General features: G+C 35.1%; 1 protein-coding gene across 2 annotated transcripts in view; it reads left to right on the top strand.

Moving 5' to 3' along the window:
- The window catches only part of CDH12 (cadherin 12), a 535,924-nt gene that overhangs the window by 155,353 nt on the left and 361,938 nt on the right, over window positions 1-18,633 (top strand). The window contains exon 2 of one of the 2 annotated variants that reach the window (XM_063400419.1): window positions 16,295-16,396. The exons of the other annotated variant lie outside the window; for it this stretch is intronic. The gene's annotated coding sequence lies outside the window, so the exon portion shown is untranslated. The remainder of the gene's footprint in view (window positions 1-16,294; window positions 16,397-18,633) is intronic. 2 annotated transcript variants of the gene reach the window in all.

Here is an 18,633-nt window from a genome sequence, read left to right as displayed (position 1 = left end):
GAGGTTAAATACAGAAACCTTCAGATGCAGTTTGTTTAGGCTTAGCTCAAATGCAAATCCTGAAGACTCACCAAAAACTCCTGTGAAATGTGATTGTATTAAATAAGTTTTTAAATTATGCTGCTGTATATAGTTTGTAAGGTTTAGATATATTTTGCAAAAATGCATGCAGAGAAGATAAGAACTTGGAAATCCATTCAGGCATGCGATTGCATGAGAAAAATGAGAGTGTAATAGTGTAATTGAAGATTTAATTTGTGCCAAATTTTGTTGAGCTTTTTTTGTGTGTGTGTGTGTTTCTGCTTTCTGGATGGCTAGCAGACTGTAATAAATTGAGTACACAGGTCCACATGTAAGTGAGGGCCTGAATGTTATGCTATATAGAGCTGATTAAGACCTCAGATCATGTCATAATGTGGGTTTTCCTAAGTTTCAAAGACTTGAAACTATATTCTCTCCCTAGGTAAAGTACTTATCTTGCAAGTAATTATCTTTTATCCATGCACGTATGAACAGTAACTGGAAAACTAACTGTGTCTTACTACCATGGAAATTCCACCCTACAGGATGATCCTAATCAAGTTACATAAAGAATTGCTCATAAATATTATCAAGAGGGGAACTGAACCAGCACAGTAATATGGCTCTAAAGGAGTTTCAGCAATTAGATTCATGTCAGCTTGTTACATTGTGAACAGCAAGATGTTGCAGAACAGAAAATTAAAACTTTTGTGTTCCTAAATTCTGAGATAAGTTAATGTCTTCTACTCAGTCCAATTTTTCAATCTCTATTTACAGTATAAAATCCACTTCAGATAAGTAAGGATATATCAAGACTTCTAAACCCAAATATTTTACACTGCTCTAAAAGGAAAGTGTATAGAAGCATGAAATACAAGCCACACTCCGTGATCCTCTGACTGTTGACATGTGGTGTATACATATTACAGCTGTCCAGCCTCGGGTAACCCAGTCAAGATTCACTGATAGAAAGTTAGTAATTTTTAAATTTTAAACAATTAATTCTTTATCATCACAGCTTCTTTTACTTGATATTAATAATGTAATTTTTAGCTTAGATGAATTCTAAAATATTGTAGGACCATGGCTTTACTTAAGCACTTTACAGCTAGTATATAGCTCCATATTTTGCCAAGACAAGTTTGCACAATGTGCTTCAGTTTTTAACAAGGAGTTTATTTTATAAAAATATCTCTTAAATGTGCAAAAAGACTGTCAGAAACATTTTATTTGTTTTCTGAAAGATGTATAGTATTTTCCCTTTTTCAAGCCTTAAAAAGTCAGAGGGTTTGGTTGTTTTATAGTGTTTCTTTCTTAGTTTTGTTTATTTGGGATGGGGCTTTTTTTGTTTTGTTTGTTCTTTTGGTAGGTTTTCGGTTTTTAAATTAGAGAGAGGGGTATGGATTCAATCTTATGGAGACAGTCTACTTTTGGTCAAGACATGGACAAAAGTTCCCAGAATGGTAGTATAAATTTATATTGATGTACTTAATTTTAAAAATCTCTCAGATACTTCTATTTCTGTACATTAGGAGAAAGCCTTAAGTTTGGACTGTGGCAGAAGAGCATGACGCTCTGTGTGTATGTGCAGTGTGACACTTCTGCCCATTGGTTTGAGTGAAAGTCAGAGTTTGGAATTATATTGGAATAATGAGCTATGTTAATGTTACACACAAAATAATTATGGAATGCTCAGCATCCTTTCATGGGATTTTTTTTAACTTCCATGTTTTCCTGTAGATAAATTTCTGCCTCTCTATTTCCAGTCTTGCTTGACTGTGGTGTTCAGGACCGGAGAAGGCAGATGCTGTGTTGAGTTGTTGGGTACCAAAGGTGACTCAGGCTGGATCCTAGCTGTGCGTGCCCAGTTTTCCCTGTTAGGCTCATCCTCCGTTGGCCCAGGTCATTCCTGCTGTAGTAGCTCCTCTAACATACAGCTCAAATCAAGGGTTGTTTTTCCACAAAATGAAATCTCTCTGAGATGTACACTGGATTTCCTCACCAAGAGCACCAAGGTCCTCTGTAATCTCATGACTGTGTTTGCCAGAAGAAGGAGCAACCCAGTAGATTGAGCCCAGTCAGTGCCATGTGTGGACTGTGGTGACACAGTGTACAGGAGCTTTGTTTGGGCAGAGCCTGGTCTGTTGGCCTCTAGTGCTGACAGGGTGCCTTCTGCTAAACTTGCTGAAGACACAGGTCATTCAAGATTTCCAAAAAGGGATCAAGCTCTTAGCTTGGACATGATTTTGCTATGCTCCTTTGAATGTGCAGGCAAATCAATTTTGCAGTACTTTTCTCTGTTCAGAGTATTCCTTGTGACTCCTTGTCACATGTTGCCATAATCTTGCAGAAAAATAATTATACAAAGAGAGAGGGCTTTTTTTCTTTGTAAGCAGTTAAAAGTTCTTTAGTAGAAGGCTGAATGAAGTAAATGGAAACAGTCATGTGACCCAGAGACTGTTTGTTTTACTCTTTGATTACAGTCTTCTAGATCCCTCTGATAAGCTTCAACTTTAATTTACCATCTGTAAAAGCAAACTTAAAAATACTTTTTTTTCAAACTAAAGTTTTTGGCTCCTACCTTTTGAGTATGTTAAATATTTTGTAGTAGTTCTGAGGGAACATGCAAGCACACCTTTAACTAGAGTACGTTTCTCCAGAGAGGAAACTGAAAAATAAACTTTTGTTCCTGTATTTTTTTCAGAAAAAAGATTCATTCATCATCTTAAATTTTAGTATGTGCTCTAAAGATATGGGGGATTCTTTGCATAACCAAATACAAGTCAGATTCTTCAGTTTACTAATTTCAGCAAAAAATCTTTGGAAGAATATGACCTAGGTGGAATGGAGAAGTTGCTGAAGGCAGCTTGATGTATTTTCTTTATTTTCTTTGAAGTTTTGAAGCAGAAGAGAAGCAACACTTGTGAATGTAGCAATTTCTGAGAACTTGTACTCCAAGTGTTTAATTAGGTGTCCGTTTAATATATGGTGGAGTATGTAAAGACAGATTTCTCCTAGAATTCTGCCAGCAAAGTGAAAGTGCTATTGCTATTTTTTTGTCGTCGTTCAACAATGCCCGGTAGGTGGCACAAGTGCACAAGGAATTTGTGCCATTCTTTTCTTATCGGAGTTCTTTTATGTTTGATTGATTGATTTCAAGGATTCTAATTAAAATGCAATTATTTAGCTTTTCACTTTCTTTACAATGCTATGCAACCTTTTACTACAATATTCAGATAACAGTTTCTGGTTTGTACAATAGCAGGAAGTTATTATTTTGGAACACATAACAAACTGATGTCCTTAACCATAGCAAAAGCTCTAAAAGCTTCATCCATGAGTAAGTCACACGTGAAGCTGATTTGAGACTTGGGGAATGATGAAGAGGTTTTCGCTCCACTTCTATTGTCATTTCATCTTTTGTAGCAAAATGTCTACATGCTGAGTACATTTTTTTGTCTCACTGTCTTCTTTACCAGTTTCCATGACAAATCTAATGTAGTTAGTTTTCTGTGAAAACATACAATGAAGTACACTGGAAGGAATTTGGATTATAATTTTGTTTTGCAAGTAACTGATAACAGACGGAACACACTAATTATGAGGAACAGAAAAAAAGCTTTAGTGCCTTATTGTAAAAATACAGTCAAGGCATATTGTCTATCAAGTGGATTAATATTTATCAGTTATTTGTGTAATTTTTTTCTTAGATTACCAAAATAAGAAAAAACCCAGTTATTCTTTTACTATTATATAAAAAATTTATAAAGTGTTGTGAAGAACAATGCACGTTTAGACCAGCATGTCTCTACAATGTAAGTGCACCGTATTTATGTGCTGCATTAATGCTGTTCAGGTCTACTCACTTCAGAAGCTTCTTTGTCTCAGAATATGTCATTAGATTCCATTCTTCATGCACAGAGACATTTAGATATGGTAGCTACATTTCATCATTTTGCTTGGGTTAAGAGAGCCAATCTAGTTCTAAGGAAGCCCAGACATGATGAGAGAAAATAGATCTAAGAAGATTGCTGAAGAGCTATCCTTCAAATCCTACTGTTAGAAGACTTTATCACATAGGTAAACTCCATGGACTTCTGCTGTAGTTAGAAAACTTCAGAGACGAGGCTGTACTTGGAGTTTGTGCTGCCCCTCTGAGCAGCAAAGGCACAAGGACTACTCAGTTTACTCACAGCAGCAGGCTTGTAAAAACGTGTTGCTAAAACAGAACCCAATCTCAGGTATCATGTTGCTTGGCTTGTAAAAATGTGAAGACAGCTATCATATTGTTTTTCATTTACTCCCTTGGCCTGTAACTCTGATGGTTCATGTAACATTGCGTCAGTAGTGCTTCCCTTCAGAATACCAATTCAAGATACCACTGTGGTGATGGTGGCTGTGGCTGCTGCATTTTTCTTTTTTTCTTTCCTTTTCCTTTCCTTTTTCCTTTTTCCTCTTTCCTCTTTCCTCTTTCCTCTTTCCTCTTTCCTCTTTTTCCTCTTTCCTCTTTCCTCTTTCCTCTTTCCTCTTCCTTTTTCCTTTTTCCTTTTTCCTTTTTCCTTTTCCTTTTCCTTTTCCTTTTTCCTTTTTCCTTTTTCCCTTTTTCTTTTTCTTTTTCTTTTTCCTTTTCCTTTTCCTTTTCCTTTTCCTTTTCCTTTTCCTTTTCCTTTTCCTTTTCCTTTTCCTTTTCCTTTTCCTTTTCCTTTTCCTTTTCCTTTTCCTTTTCCTTTTCCTTTTCCTTTTCCTTTTTTCTTTTTTCTTTTTTCTTTTTTCTTTTTCCTTTTTCCTTTTTCCTTTTTCCTTTTTCCTTTTTCCTTTTTCTTTTTTCTTTTATCAAATGATGGGTTCCTCAGAGAGCATACCTGAAACCTTATCTATATTTTAACTTATATTACTAGATGAGAGCTTCTCCTTTTAGTGTCTAAAAATGATAAGTCTTACAAATTATTACAATGGTGTATTTTTTGCCTTTGTTGTTCTGTTCTTCTTTTGAGGAGGAGAGGATTTGTTTGTTTTTGTAAGCAATACAGCTCTTGTAGTAAGAAGAAACTACTTCCGTGTGATCTAAGAATCACATTAAAATATTCTGGCCCCTGAATGCTGATGAAAGGACTGTGGTGGAAGCATCATCCTCTTACACCAGTCATGACTCTCACTGGCCTCCCTGTTACATCAATTTCATCTAATACTATGGCAAAAACTTCAACCAGTGTCAGGTTTTTCCTGGTGTCCTCACTGTGAACTAAAAATAGAAGAAATTGATTAAAATAATCAGAGTTAAAGGGAATAGATTTATTGTAGCCAAATAAAATCTTTACTAATGTGAAATAGATTTCACAGATGAAGCACTGGCTATCATTTTCTTAATGAATGTGATATTAGTAAATATGCCAAGAAAAACTCATTGCATAGTCTTTCAATGCCACTTCTAAAAATTATTTCAGTATAAAAGATTGAAAGGATTTTTTTTAAAAAAAATTTTATATATATGTATATAATATTCCATGAAACTTCTAGAGGTTTTGTGGGTTTTAGAGGAGGGTTTTTTTTTTCATCAAGTGATGACAAAATAATGATAGGTTTGTTTGATCAAAGCTGATTTCATATGGCATGTATTATAGTGATACAGTGACTTTCCATTCCTTCCCATCACTCATAACAGGAAATTAAGATGTACTAATAATATACTGAGACAAAATGACCATAGTTAAGTTGAAATTCAGCCCACTGATTTTTCTCTTTCTGACTGCGAAGTGGATGATGTATGTAAATTTGGCTACTTGGGAACAAACCCTGGTCATCCTGGCAGATTAATAGACAGGACAGACTCTGAATCTTCAGAAAGTTTATTGTGAAATGCACATAAATAAGATAAGCAAGTGTTGCTTTTGCTATTAACAGGTGAAGGAGAAAGGGATGTGTGTGTAGGTTCTGTAGTTAGATTACTACAAAGATTGCATAATCATACACACAATACAAGATTAAAAGACTGATAGCTTAACTGAAGAAAATAGAATTTGTGTTTGCCCTGTTATAAAAGTTACTAGTGAAGAAGTCCAAGATAATCGCTTTGAAATAACCTGAATATATGAAGAAGCAGGTCAAGTGAAGGAAGATTCTCAATCTCCAAAAATGGATCCCTACAGGCCATGTATTTTGTAGCCTAAGTTGTGTAGGGTTCACACATGTCCAGTTACACATCCCTTTGATGTGAAAGTTGGAGTTACACCTAGCTCCTAACTGGGAGTAAGAATCCGAAATTTAAATGAGGTTCCCAGATAATCAGGAATTGTTTACTCACTTTGGGCCAAAATACATCCATTCCTGGCTCATATGTTCTCCATCATTAGTGAATTATGGAGCTGCCAGTCTCGGTGTCAAAGGTGCATTGCTTTTGCTTCCAATCTGTCTGAGGGGTTTGGTTTGTCAGAGCAGAACATAGCTTGGCAAAAAAAAAAAAAAAAAAAAAAAAAAAAAAAAAAAAAAAAAAAAAAAAAAAAAATAGGGTTATTTTCCAGTTCTTTGTCTTGTCACATCCATACTCTTGAAGATAAAAACATTAGAGGACCAGCACATCCTCCCCCTGTCATGGATGCTGTGAGCATTGCTAATGGCTGCTTTACTCAGAGCTGAGAAGAAACTTGGGTTAGTAGCTGTATTTTAATGGAACTGCAAAGATGTACCTAGTGTTTCATTAAGCACTTCAGTTTGACTTCCCAGCCTCAGACAATGCACTCCAGTGAACTAAGGAAACAGGGAGAAGAGAGCAGTTTGTGTTGTTTGTTTGTTCTACTGTTCCAGCTGGATTAAGCTAAATTATTCTCATCTCAGTGACTTGCTGCAGACATAAAGGGTTGTGGTTCTTACTCTGTTGAGAAACAAGAATATTGCCTCGCTCCAAAACCCCTTGTGTTTTTGGTGGGGTGTCTGGTTTTTTTCCTTTATTTTTTTCCCTTGTGCACAATGTGTTCCTCCAATGCTTGGTAGTTGGTGAATCATGAACTTTTCATGCTCTGCAGTGGGTATATTCATATGTAAAATTACTACTATGCTTGTCATGAAATTGTAATAGGACATAGCTCTTATCACAGCTGTGGACTTTTTCTCAACCATCTGAATCTCCAGGTGTGCCCTTGAATTGACAATAACAAGGTGATATGCTACTATTATAACTTTGCTGTATTTTATGATGTCACTTTCTGGGAAAATAATTTCACAAGCAAGTTAATATAGATTGCTGTTTCTAAGTTTTTTGCAAAAGTCAGGTTTTTTGCCTGTTAGGAATTTCATGTGAAAACATTGAAAGCATAGGTGCAAAAAAAAAATATATAAAGCTTCATTAACTTTATGGATTAAAATGTTAAATTTCAATAAAACAATAAGATCTTTTGTAGTTCAGAATAATAAAAATAGTCTATAAAATTAGAAGCAAAGAATTTAAAATTTTGGCATAGTTTCTGGCTGTCTAATCATTTGTGTCAGTGTAAATCATAATAATCTGTAATTAGAACACTTGAATTCCACTCTCTGCAAGAAAGGAATGAATGACAAATGTAACTTTTCTGCCTTATGGAAAATTCATATACATCTGGAGGTTTCTTAGTTTTACACCCTAACTGCCCCCTCCTCCTGGGTCCCCCCAGCTTGGAATGCCATTATCTTTGCTAATTATTTCTTGAAATAAGGGTGAAATTCTTACCGAGCTCATCAGCAGAAAGCCTATAATGGCCACTGCATTTTTCATGTTGTTGGAGAAGGAACATGCACAAAGGGAGTCTCAGGTTATATTAGGACTACCTGTTCTCTCTGCTACATCTGTGTAGTTGTGGCTGTTGGCATCACAGTTAAATGGACTTCTGCTGCCACTCTTTCAGATCCTCCAGAGGACATTTGGGCCACTCAATGACTTCCAGATGCCATTATCTTGCTGGAATAATTTCACAGGACTTTATATTCACAGGTGTTTTTTCAGCAACATTATATTTTACAAACTCCAAAACAGAATAAAGTAATTTGAAAGACCTAAGTGGATATTGAAGTGTTGTTAGTTGATTTTGATTATTCTGCTTAGGCATTGGATGATTTTGGAGGGTTTTTCGTTATACTGAGAATTAATACTTCAGGTGATGCAGTGAACCTGATTTTAAACTATTCGAATTAAATGTTTATTGTCACCATATTGCATTTGTATAGTTCCTATAATTAAAAAAACTTAAGAAAATTAATAATAAAATGTCTTTTAATTTATAGTACAGACATCTTGGTGACTTACACACACACTTTCTAGTGATATCCTGTTTTCTAATGGGAGAAAGGAAGAATCTGTTTCCTCTAATTTTGTTCTTAAAAGTGGACATATTTACCTGTAATCTGCAAAAATTTTTCTTTCGTAAACTATTGTCCTGCCTATAGTTGCTATTCCTGCCTTTGAGTTTAGGGTAGTTCTCATTTTTGAGACCACATCTAGATGTTGAGTCTGCAGAGTTTTGGTCCTTGCCTTAATTATAGCCACGAGTTTTTGGATGAATCTAGGCTTAACCGCAGCCTCTTCAAAACCAGATCTCATCACACCTGCACATGGTATTGTATGTAAAACCTGTGCCTTACATAGGTATCTTGGGGTTAGCGTTTACCTGTACATCACAGCATTTTTTTGTTTTGCCTTAAGTTTCTGCAATACTTACCTGTAAAGCAGCTAATGCCTAAATCACATAAAAGCTGAATCTCATAGAATGCATTGTGAATCACTGATATTCAATGAAGTAGATTTTGCCTGGGAATGTGGGATTTTAAGCTATGATAGTGATGCATTTTTTTCTTGTAAACAATGAAATTTCAAGACTATAGGGGAGCCAATTTAGTTGTCAAAATGTAAAATCTTTTGAGATTTTACCCTTTCTTTTATTTATATTTTCCTACTTTTAGCAGAATATTTTGTCTTTAAAACTTGAACATTGCAGTTGTTATATATTTTGGTCTGCAGTTGTTTGCCCTTTTCTCTAGAAATAACTTCAGAAATGAATTTACCAAAATATTTTACTCTGTTTGAAATTCTACTTGCCGAAAGCAACCACATAAAATTTTAAGCTGGAATGTCTATTGTGGAAAGCCTTGTAAAAAAGAAATGAAGCCTAGAACCCCCAGGAACAGTCATGACCAGTGAAGCTGTGCATGTAATGGGGGAATAAAACACTATTAACACTGTCATTATGTTTAATAGAAGTGCTTAGATCAGTTCTTACCACAGAGATAAAAGAAAAAGAAATAACCTAGTTATAAGACATATCTGATAAACAAATACTTTGAACAGTGATTTCATTATGCTTTTTTCAATTTTAAAATTGAAAAGTGTAATTCAAAGCTGTTGTGCAAATAACTTAATTTTCAGCACTGAAGTCTAACCCAAGACGTGAAAATAGACAGAAAACATACATTTTTTGAACATTCAGAAAGGTTCAAATGAACTGCTGGTGAAAACCCTGGGTTCTGATAATATCAAAGAATGACAGTAGCTTCTGAGAAATAAAAATAAAAGGCAGCACACTGCAAAAAATACTGTTTGACAGTGGTTTTCAGAAGAAAGCAAGCAATTTTGGTTTTCTCAAGCTACAAAGTGATAGTAAAAATGATTTCAAACCCTGAGAGGTTTGCAAAACACAAGATAAAGTCACCCTTGTGCAGGTGGGCTTAACTTCTGAGAGCATGTTTCTGTACAGGAGTAGACATTGTATTGTGGTTCCAGATGCCTTGCTGAGACTGAGGCAGACTGTTTGCTTGTTCGTTCAAACCTCTGCAGAATAGATCTGAGGAGGGTACAAAATTGAATTGTCATCCTATTTTCGAAGTGGTATTTGCTACTATTAATTTAAAAATAAATTTTGGGGTGGATAGTATTTAAGTGTGCTAGATAATGACCACCTTATGAAATCAACTTGGATCTGTTGTGTTAGACAATTAAGACTGTAAAAAGCATGGTAATGTCCCATATCAAATAAGAACATATGGCCTCAGTACATTCCATTTCTTTTAATGTTATTCATTTTTTTTCATTGCCCATGTGCTTAATGGAAGATAGATAGATTAGATTAGTCAGATTGATAGTAGAGGCAATGTTCCTTTTTTCCCTTAGTTTAGACTTTTAATATTTTTATCAAATAAATCAATTAGAGTTACTGGGAAAAAGAAAAAAATAACAATGAAAAACATGCTAAATTTAAAAGAAAATGTAATAAAAATCTGTTATATAGTAGAAAGAAATTGTATTTGCTCATTTGTGAGTCTGTGTTAAGTAGGTTCTTACAGAGGGAATGGAGAAAAACTAAGGGAATACCCATTTGTTTTTCCACTTAGACAAATTATCTTCCTACAGCCATTAACTAAGTAGACATATGGTGTGTTTTCACAGAAGAATTTATGTATAGCAAATTATTTATCAATTCCCTGTTGTTCCTGAAACATGCATGCAGCACAAGTGTTGTGTGAGCTATTCCAAAAGAAGAAACTATAAATATATTTTATAAGTGCATGATGATTTATTCTAAGAAGTAAACCATATATTTAGAAGTAATCTGAAAGTTCTGTTGTTTTTTTTTTTTTGGTAGAACTTTAAAAAGAATGTCTCATTTCTCATGAAGCATGTGTATGATATAAAAGGACATGAGAAAGGCCAAAAACTACCTAGAAAATCACTACACTTTTGATCTGGAGATAGCAATAAACTGGCTAGTGTCACAAATAGTTGAGCATGATCTTAGATAATCCTTCCGTGCTTATCCTTCTGCTAAATTATATCTTTATGGGGGGAGGAGATTAAGGCAGATAGAGTGGAGTCTAGAGGGTGGTTTTCAGAGGGCCAGGTAGAGATTCTTTGTATTTCAAGACTTCTATAAAAATTTTGACTACCTAATAATAAGACCAAATACTTTTAGATGCCATATTGAGCTTTTGGTATTTGAAACCACATTAATTCCTGTCTAAAAATTCAAATAAAATACAGATGGTTAAGAGATCATGAAATAAATTTAGTGTAGTGACAGAATTCTTTGTCTTAATTCCTAGATAAATCTTGAATAGTCAATATTTAACTTTTAATAATATTTGTAGTAGGAATTTTATTACAGTTTTCTTGTCTCAAGTCTGTGAAGAAGGAGCTGTAGGATGGAAGTAAATGTCAGAGCCGAAGGCTTATTTGATTAAACTATGGCAACAGCATTAATCTTCAAAAGGAAATCAAGATAATAGAGGGGTCTGGATGGACCAGGAGATTGATAATTGGTTATAAAGCTTTTGACCCTTGAGCCGGTAGTTCAGACTCAAGCTAAGCCAGTAGTGACTGAAAATCATTACTCTCTTACAGCAGTGCAATTGCTGTGTGAAATGGGTGATTGGTTTCATTCCAGTTTCTAGCCAACTGGTACGTTGCAAAAATAGCTACTCCCATTGTCAGGGGCTTAAGGAAGAAAAGGATGAGAAAATTCTTTATATGCTTATCTTAGGAGGTGTTTTGGACAGTGAGGGATAGGAGAAGCTGCAGTCCCTTGGCACACTGAAAGCATCAACAGCTACCGTCAGGCTCTTGTTAAGGAATTAAAGCCACCTGTTTTGTCCACATGACATTTCTCATTGACCTCAATAAAAGAGAAAATTTGGTATGTGATGCAACTCTGTACACATTTACAAAGATATTTCTTATTCACATGGATTATTTTCACCATTTTTACTAAGAAAAAATGTGTGTTTTGTTCTGTTTTGTTTTTATCACTTGTAATTCACAGAAAAAAACTGTCATTCAAGTAGTTTTTATGAATCTCTTTGACCTTGGAGTTGTGCTTGACCTGTTTAGAGTCAGTGGATGACTCATACCAGAATTGAGTTGCTAAAGATTTGTAGCTGCTTGTCTGTGTTGGATTGTGTTCTTCCTCCTTAATTGGATGACCTGATGTTAATAATTAATATCACCTGGAATAAGCATAATTTCATTCTGTAAGAAATAATTTAGGTTGCTGGCAATCTCAAAAACCAGAGTCATATTAAAATGTTGGAGCATTACAAACTTGGTAGTGCTGTGTTAATAGCTGGATTTGATGATATTAAAAGTCTTTTTTAGCCTAAACAATTTTATGATTTGTCCTCCTCTTACTCTTCTGAGTAAAAGTTATATTTATTGTCTCCTTCATATCCATTCTTTTACATACTTTTTAACAGTGGTGAATGTGGCAATATTGCTCAGTCAGACACATTTCTGACTTCCTTTTGGTTTGCCAGTCTCTGCAGTCTGTTTTCTGAATCCTCAGCAAACCAGCAGTTCTGTTGCTTCAGCATGCTTGCATTGCCATGTCTTTTGTAGGATTTATGCTTAATTTAATTATGTGTCTATTCTTGCCTATTTCTCTATTGTCTTTTCTTTTAAATGCCTTTAAACTTACAGTGTGACTCTCTACTGTGTATTGTCACTGCAGTGTTAAGTTCCTTTTCTTTCAAATATGGCCACCCTGCCTCACCTGGAACTCCTGCCAAGTCCCCAGAATTTAAAGTGTAATTAATCCCTTTCTCATTTTTCTGTAGCTAGTCCAACCAGTAGACTTGACTAGTAGAGGCTTTTGTGTAGCATTTAGTAACATGGTAAAAAACCAAACTAAAAAACAAACAAACAAACAACAATGAACCAAACCAAAACAAAAACCCACAGGAGAGAATACAAATAGCATTGGACTATTTCAAACTCAATTAACACTCATGTTGTTGTTGTAAAAATTGCATTAAAAGACACTGACTAGAGGTTGCTGCATTTTTCTATCCATGGAGAGAAAGATGGTTTAGAAACACACTGGACTTGTGTAGGGTGTTTTGGAATCCTTTCAGATATGTATTTGTAAAATACCAAGTGCTAAAAGGGTGAAGGAAAATGATAATTTTATAGCAAATGCTGTTGGTTGTTTTAGTGTAATGAGTGGGTCTCACAGACTTTCCTGACAATGTCAGGAAACAACCTCCATCTACTTCAGGTGGAAGAAACAGGGAAAATGCAGGGATGGATGCAAATACTTACCCTGAAGTGCTTTATTCATGAAAGCTTTATTACTGAATTCCATCACAGGAATCTCAGAATTCAGCAAAAGAGTTAATGCTGCTTGTTTTAATATTGACTTGTCAATAAGTAAACATGACAGCATTATTAGCTGTACATTGTTGCATAATTATGTTGAAAGTGTATTTATCAAATAAGCCAAGAAGGAAATGTTGTACTTCACAAAATTGGCTATTATGGTTTTGAAGAGTGTGTTTGACTGCCACATTTCTGTAAACACACTAGTGCAGTAAGAAGAAAAATTAGGAATATTGAAAAGTACAGGGAGAAGTGAGGCCTTTCAGTCTACGTTGAAGTTCTTTCTGAATGACCTTGTGTGGGGGGAGGTTTTTTTTTTCCCAGTGGCATTTGTTTCTGGAGAATAAATATTGATATAAAAGGAATGCGGAAAAACCCCTAAAACACAGGCCCAGATGCCAGCTTCACAAAGGATGAATCATCACTTTCGTTAACGGTTGTGATCCACCTCTCCCTAGTGGGGCAAGGGAGCACAGACAGAGAAGCACTGCGACATTCAGTCCACCTGCAAAACCAAAAGAGAGTTAGGAACCATAATTTCATGCAGCACAATTTAGGTGACTTCTGTTTAAATGTTGTACTCTGAAAAATATCTATAAATGAAGATAAATGATGCTTCACCAAATATGCACATTCTTTTTCACTTTACTTTCTGCAGTTTCACAGATGATAAGAATCCTGACAGCTTTAACTTTGTTTTGTAAACGTGTTCAAAATGTTCTCTGTGGATATATTCCAAGGTACTCAGTGGCACCATAGTTACCAGTCAGTCTCCTCAGGTTAGATGATTAATGCACACTGTATATTACAGTTTTCATGCTGTACTTTTCCTTCAGCTAAGTAAACTGGATTATTTGCAGAAAAGATTTTTCAAATTTAATCAATGCAACTGAGAAAAAAAATCAATAAGGTTTACAGAACCACTCCAGTCTTTATTTGCAATAAGAGTCATTGGGATCTCTTTTTCATTGCCAATGTTTTTGGTAAGTGGTGCCAAGCAATAAATAACTAGGGCTATATGCTGCATTTTAAGAATGTTTTTAAGAAAACAGGAACTCGCAGTGCTAACACCAAAAAAAGCTGGATTTTTTTTTTCTTGGCTTTTAAGAGGTTCTTCATTTATTTCTACATCAGCAGACTCTAGACCCCTGAAATGCGTGTAGTTCTGGATGCATGCTTCAGCTGCTCTTTTGAACTGATATCAAGTGTTATTGATCCATTAAGTTAATATTTTTGCTATCAAATCCAATAACATGAAGAACTAACACTGAGAAAGAGCAACTGCTTTTGTTTACAACTTCTGTTTTCTGTTAGGGGTTTCTGCAACAAAAGAAGCTTGTACAGTGTTGAGATTATTCTCCTTTTGGACCGCTTCTTTTTGTTTGTAAGTTTGGCTTTTGGCAGGTATTTTTACTGTAAGAACTGCAAGTAAATTCTTCAAAAAAAAAAGGGGATGTGGTTGGTTTGGTAAGCATCAAATAAATCCTGCGAATCAAATCCTGCTTGCCTGAACAAGTAACTCAAAAAGAATTCTCCTGTTAAATGGGTAGGTTTGCCTCTGGTGCTGCCTTCCTCACAAACATTGTGAATTTAAAGGGTGAAATAGATCCCTGCATCCTTGTGGACTGAGTATTTGAATAGTACCAGCTATTGTATTGGAGTCAATCACTCCTACAGTAAATTCGTTGTCATTGAATATAATGTCTTGGGCATAAAAAAATTGTGCTTGAATCATAGTAATAATTTAAAAATTTAATTCAACTAATTATTGAAGAAATACTACTTCCACTGAACTTAGAGAAAATTCTATGATCCCCTCTCCTTCCCCCCACACCCCCAAAAGGTATCAAAAGTTCTGAAAGTACCAAAAATGGTTCTGTATTAATTCAGTGGAGAGGAGTGGAAGTACTGTAAATAAGTTATATATTTATAAATATGCCATTTATATTGTACTGTACTATTAGGTTTTCTTTTAATGTTTTCTTGAAGTATGGAGACTTGGGTTGTTAATGTCTTATGAATGGCTTATTCTCCTCAGCAGGAGTAGTTGACCTGCAGCTCCCAAGTTGGTACATTTCTAGAAGCCTCAATTTAATATAATCTAACGATTTGGCTCAGAGTGGGTGTTATGCCTCTCTTTAGTAGCCTCTTATCTTGGATAAAGACACTGTCTGGGGTATAAGGGAAGACAAAGAGAGAATCACCAGCTCAGCTGATTGTCTCCCCTTGACATTTCTCTTGGTGTATAGTTTTGTATCTGGATGCCATCTCTCTCTTAATATTCCTCCAGTCTTAGGTTTGGAATCCCATATATTTTAGTTTCTCTTTTCCTCTCCCCCTCTATTAGTTTAGCTTTCTGTCCAACTGCAATAAAATACTCCATTATGCAAACAACTAAATAATAATTAAAAGCAGCAAAGAACCCTCCAAGTTTTCATCCTATTGAACTAATAGATTTTCCAGTATTTTTTGTTTGCTTACCCCGACCCCCATCATCTAAACATCAGATTGAGATTATAATAACAGTGTGTCTCAGAGCTGTAATACAAACCAGATCAGGATGGGCTAGTTATAGAAGTTGCTTCTGTGAGTTACAGAATTGCATTTATAAGAAAAACTACAATCCTGCCATATATGATACTGATTTATACTATTATAGTAGTGACAAAATTGGCTGTAAAACCATTGTGAAAGGAACAAATCATTATATGAGATGTCCCTAGCTTGTATTGTAGCTAGTCCATCCTTTTCAAAAAATTCTTTGTATGTTTATTTTCATGCTGTGATGAATGGTAGCTGACACAAAGGAAACCCAGCCAAGGCAATGCATACAAATCAGAGCTGTAATATGATGTTCTGCAGTAAGGTCTACTGTCAGTAAAATCCCCCAAGTTTTAGAGAAAAATAAGAATGTGAGCAACTTAATTCGGAACGTTTGCTCAGTGGGGTCCATCAGCTTCAAGGGGTGTCTGTGTCCTGCTCCTCACATTGCTATATTCAGGGAACAGGCACAGAAAAAGTGCTATGTGGTGATCTGTTAATATTTTTTTTTTTATGTTAGATTGATTTTTTTAACAACATATCATTGTGCTTTGGCTGTTATTCTTCCTATTTTCACGAGAAACAATTGATGACAATGACAATTTAACTTTTGTGTGTTTGTTACAGACTATAGTGACTCAATCAGTTGAGGATTCTGGTGAATAAGGCCAGCTAAGGGCTGAACTTCATTTGTATCAGGTCTTGGAAGATGTGGCATCATATTCACAGGTAGACTTTTAAAAAGATGTCTTGTCCTCTCAAAGAAATCTGTAATAATTGTGATGAACTTGCTGTATTAAACCTGGTGGATTCAGTTCTCACTTTTTAGTTGGATTTTTTTTCTATTTGTTTGTTTGCTCTTATTTATATATTAAACAGATTTTAGTTTTAGGCCCACTCAACTGAGCTCAAGAAACTGAGGATTCTAATTATCCTTGCTGCATGTCTCAACAAAATTACTTGATGCAATCTAGAGATATTTCACTGCTACAGAACAATTCAGTATTTACTAAGAGCTGTACAGTATGTTACATTCTTTAGACTATTTCAATTTAAATGTAGATTGGAGAAAATAAAAGTACCTTTACAGTCTATTCTGTACCTGTTAAAGGACAGAAAATAATTTTCTCTTTGAGCTTTATTTTTATGATGCTGTTTTTCCTTGTATTTGCATGAGGTTATTTTTGTCAAATGGTATTGCTCTGCTTTCAAAGGCCTACCTTGCCAGAACCCCTTTCATACAGGTAAAAACCAATGTCACAGGCTTCTTCGTGTTTATTAATACACTATTGTTTGCTTCAGTTGCATAAGAAGTGTACTGTAAACTGGTTTTACTATATTCTGGGCTGCAATTTAATGCCGGGGATGACTAAAAAAATTGATTAGATATGAAGGTATGAATTTTATAACTTTAATTATAATGCATTTTGAGGTAAAAGCCTAAATGAGTTTAAAGCACAGTCTCCAAAAGATGGCAAAGGTTGGTGATTTTTTTTTTTTTGGTTATATTTTATTTTTAGTTATTTGGTCTATGTGGCATGGTTAAAAGTGTCTGGATCCTAATTTTTTTGCTCAAGTCCATCTTGGCTCTTTGGGACAAAGAGCACAAGGCAATATTCAGTTATGCATCTTCTCTTACAAAACTCTGGGCTTCTGACTAGTCAAAAGAAATTAGGAAATTGAGATTATATCTCAGTGATTCTGACAAATAAATGAAAAGAATTTATCTGATGTCAATGCAATCAGCACTTGCTATCTTGACTAGGCTTGCTGGAATTGTGCCAGAAGAGCTTGGGATGTGACTATCATTTCTGCTTAGTAAAATGCTTTGGATGATTTCCATGCACTTTGTCTTTAAAATATCATTTTTTTGAAACCTGAATTGTAATTTAAATTGCATTTTCTTTCAGGACACTCAGGTAGACAGTATGGGAAGATAATGAGAAGGATAATAGAGAGCAAATAATACGGAATTATATTATTAAATTTTATTTGGAATTTAATAACATCAGCACTGAGTAGACTATCTTCTAAGAATGCCTGTGTGTGAACAAAGATGAACTTTGGCATGCATGGTATATGACTTGTTGTTGATAATGAGTTTATATTCTCACTGCATTTATTATGAAATAAATTTTTTAAATGCTTGATTATAAAATTAGGCACATAATTAAAAATATGGCTCAGTTTTTCAAATGGCTTAGATAACCCTCTAAGTGTTTGATAAGTTTATATTGATACTTGGATATTAGTAGAGTTGTGGAAATCAGCATATTAATGAATATGTAATAGAGAGGTATTAGAATGACAAACAGCTGTTTAGTCACCTCATTGGGAATGGTCTAAGTGTTCAGAAGGTTAGGTTTAGCTACATATATTTCTGGAGGAGGAAAGTAATCTCCTGATGCGTGAATTGTGAACTTTGAAGAGCTTAGGGGATAAAACAAACATTACATAACGGTCTGCTCAGCCCCTCATAGCTCATTCCCTCCCCTTCTTTTTACCCGGGTTTTCACAGTGGAACATGTTGGTTGAAAGTGACCAGAGCGGGCAGTAATCAAGGTCATCATAGCATTCCCCAGTCCGGAAAAACAAGAGTGATAAACAAGGGGAAAGAAAGCCTTTTGCTGTTATCAAAGAAATACTACAGGGGAGATCAGGAGGCAGCTTGGTTGCGGGACAACAATCCATAATTTACTTTGCAGATGTCTCTGTAATTTAAGCAGCAGGCAGAACGACCACACAGTTGTAGATGCTCTGGGGAAAGGATGCCCAGGGCCTCATAAATCATGGTAAGGATTAAAAGCAATGAACATTCATCTTCTTAACCTCAGAAAGCGGTATTGCAAAGCCAAGGATTATAACTTACTGTGCATGTAATCTCTGTTCAGGGATAAAGAGTGTCGAAGTTTTAAAATGCTTCTCTCATTAAACAGTAACACCTACCTTTTGAAAGGGAAAAAAAT

The sequence above is a fragment of the Prinia subflava genome, chromosome 1 (assembly GCF_021018805.1).
Source record: "Prinia subflava isolate CZ2003 ecotype Zambia chromosome 1, Cam_Psub_1.2, whole genome shotgun sequence".
In the NCBI taxonomy this organism is placed as follows: domain Eukaryota; kingdom Metazoa; phylum Chordata; class Aves; order Passeriformes; family Cisticolidae; genus Prinia; species Prinia subflava.
This window is presented reverse-complemented; position numbering and strand designations above follow the sequence as displayed.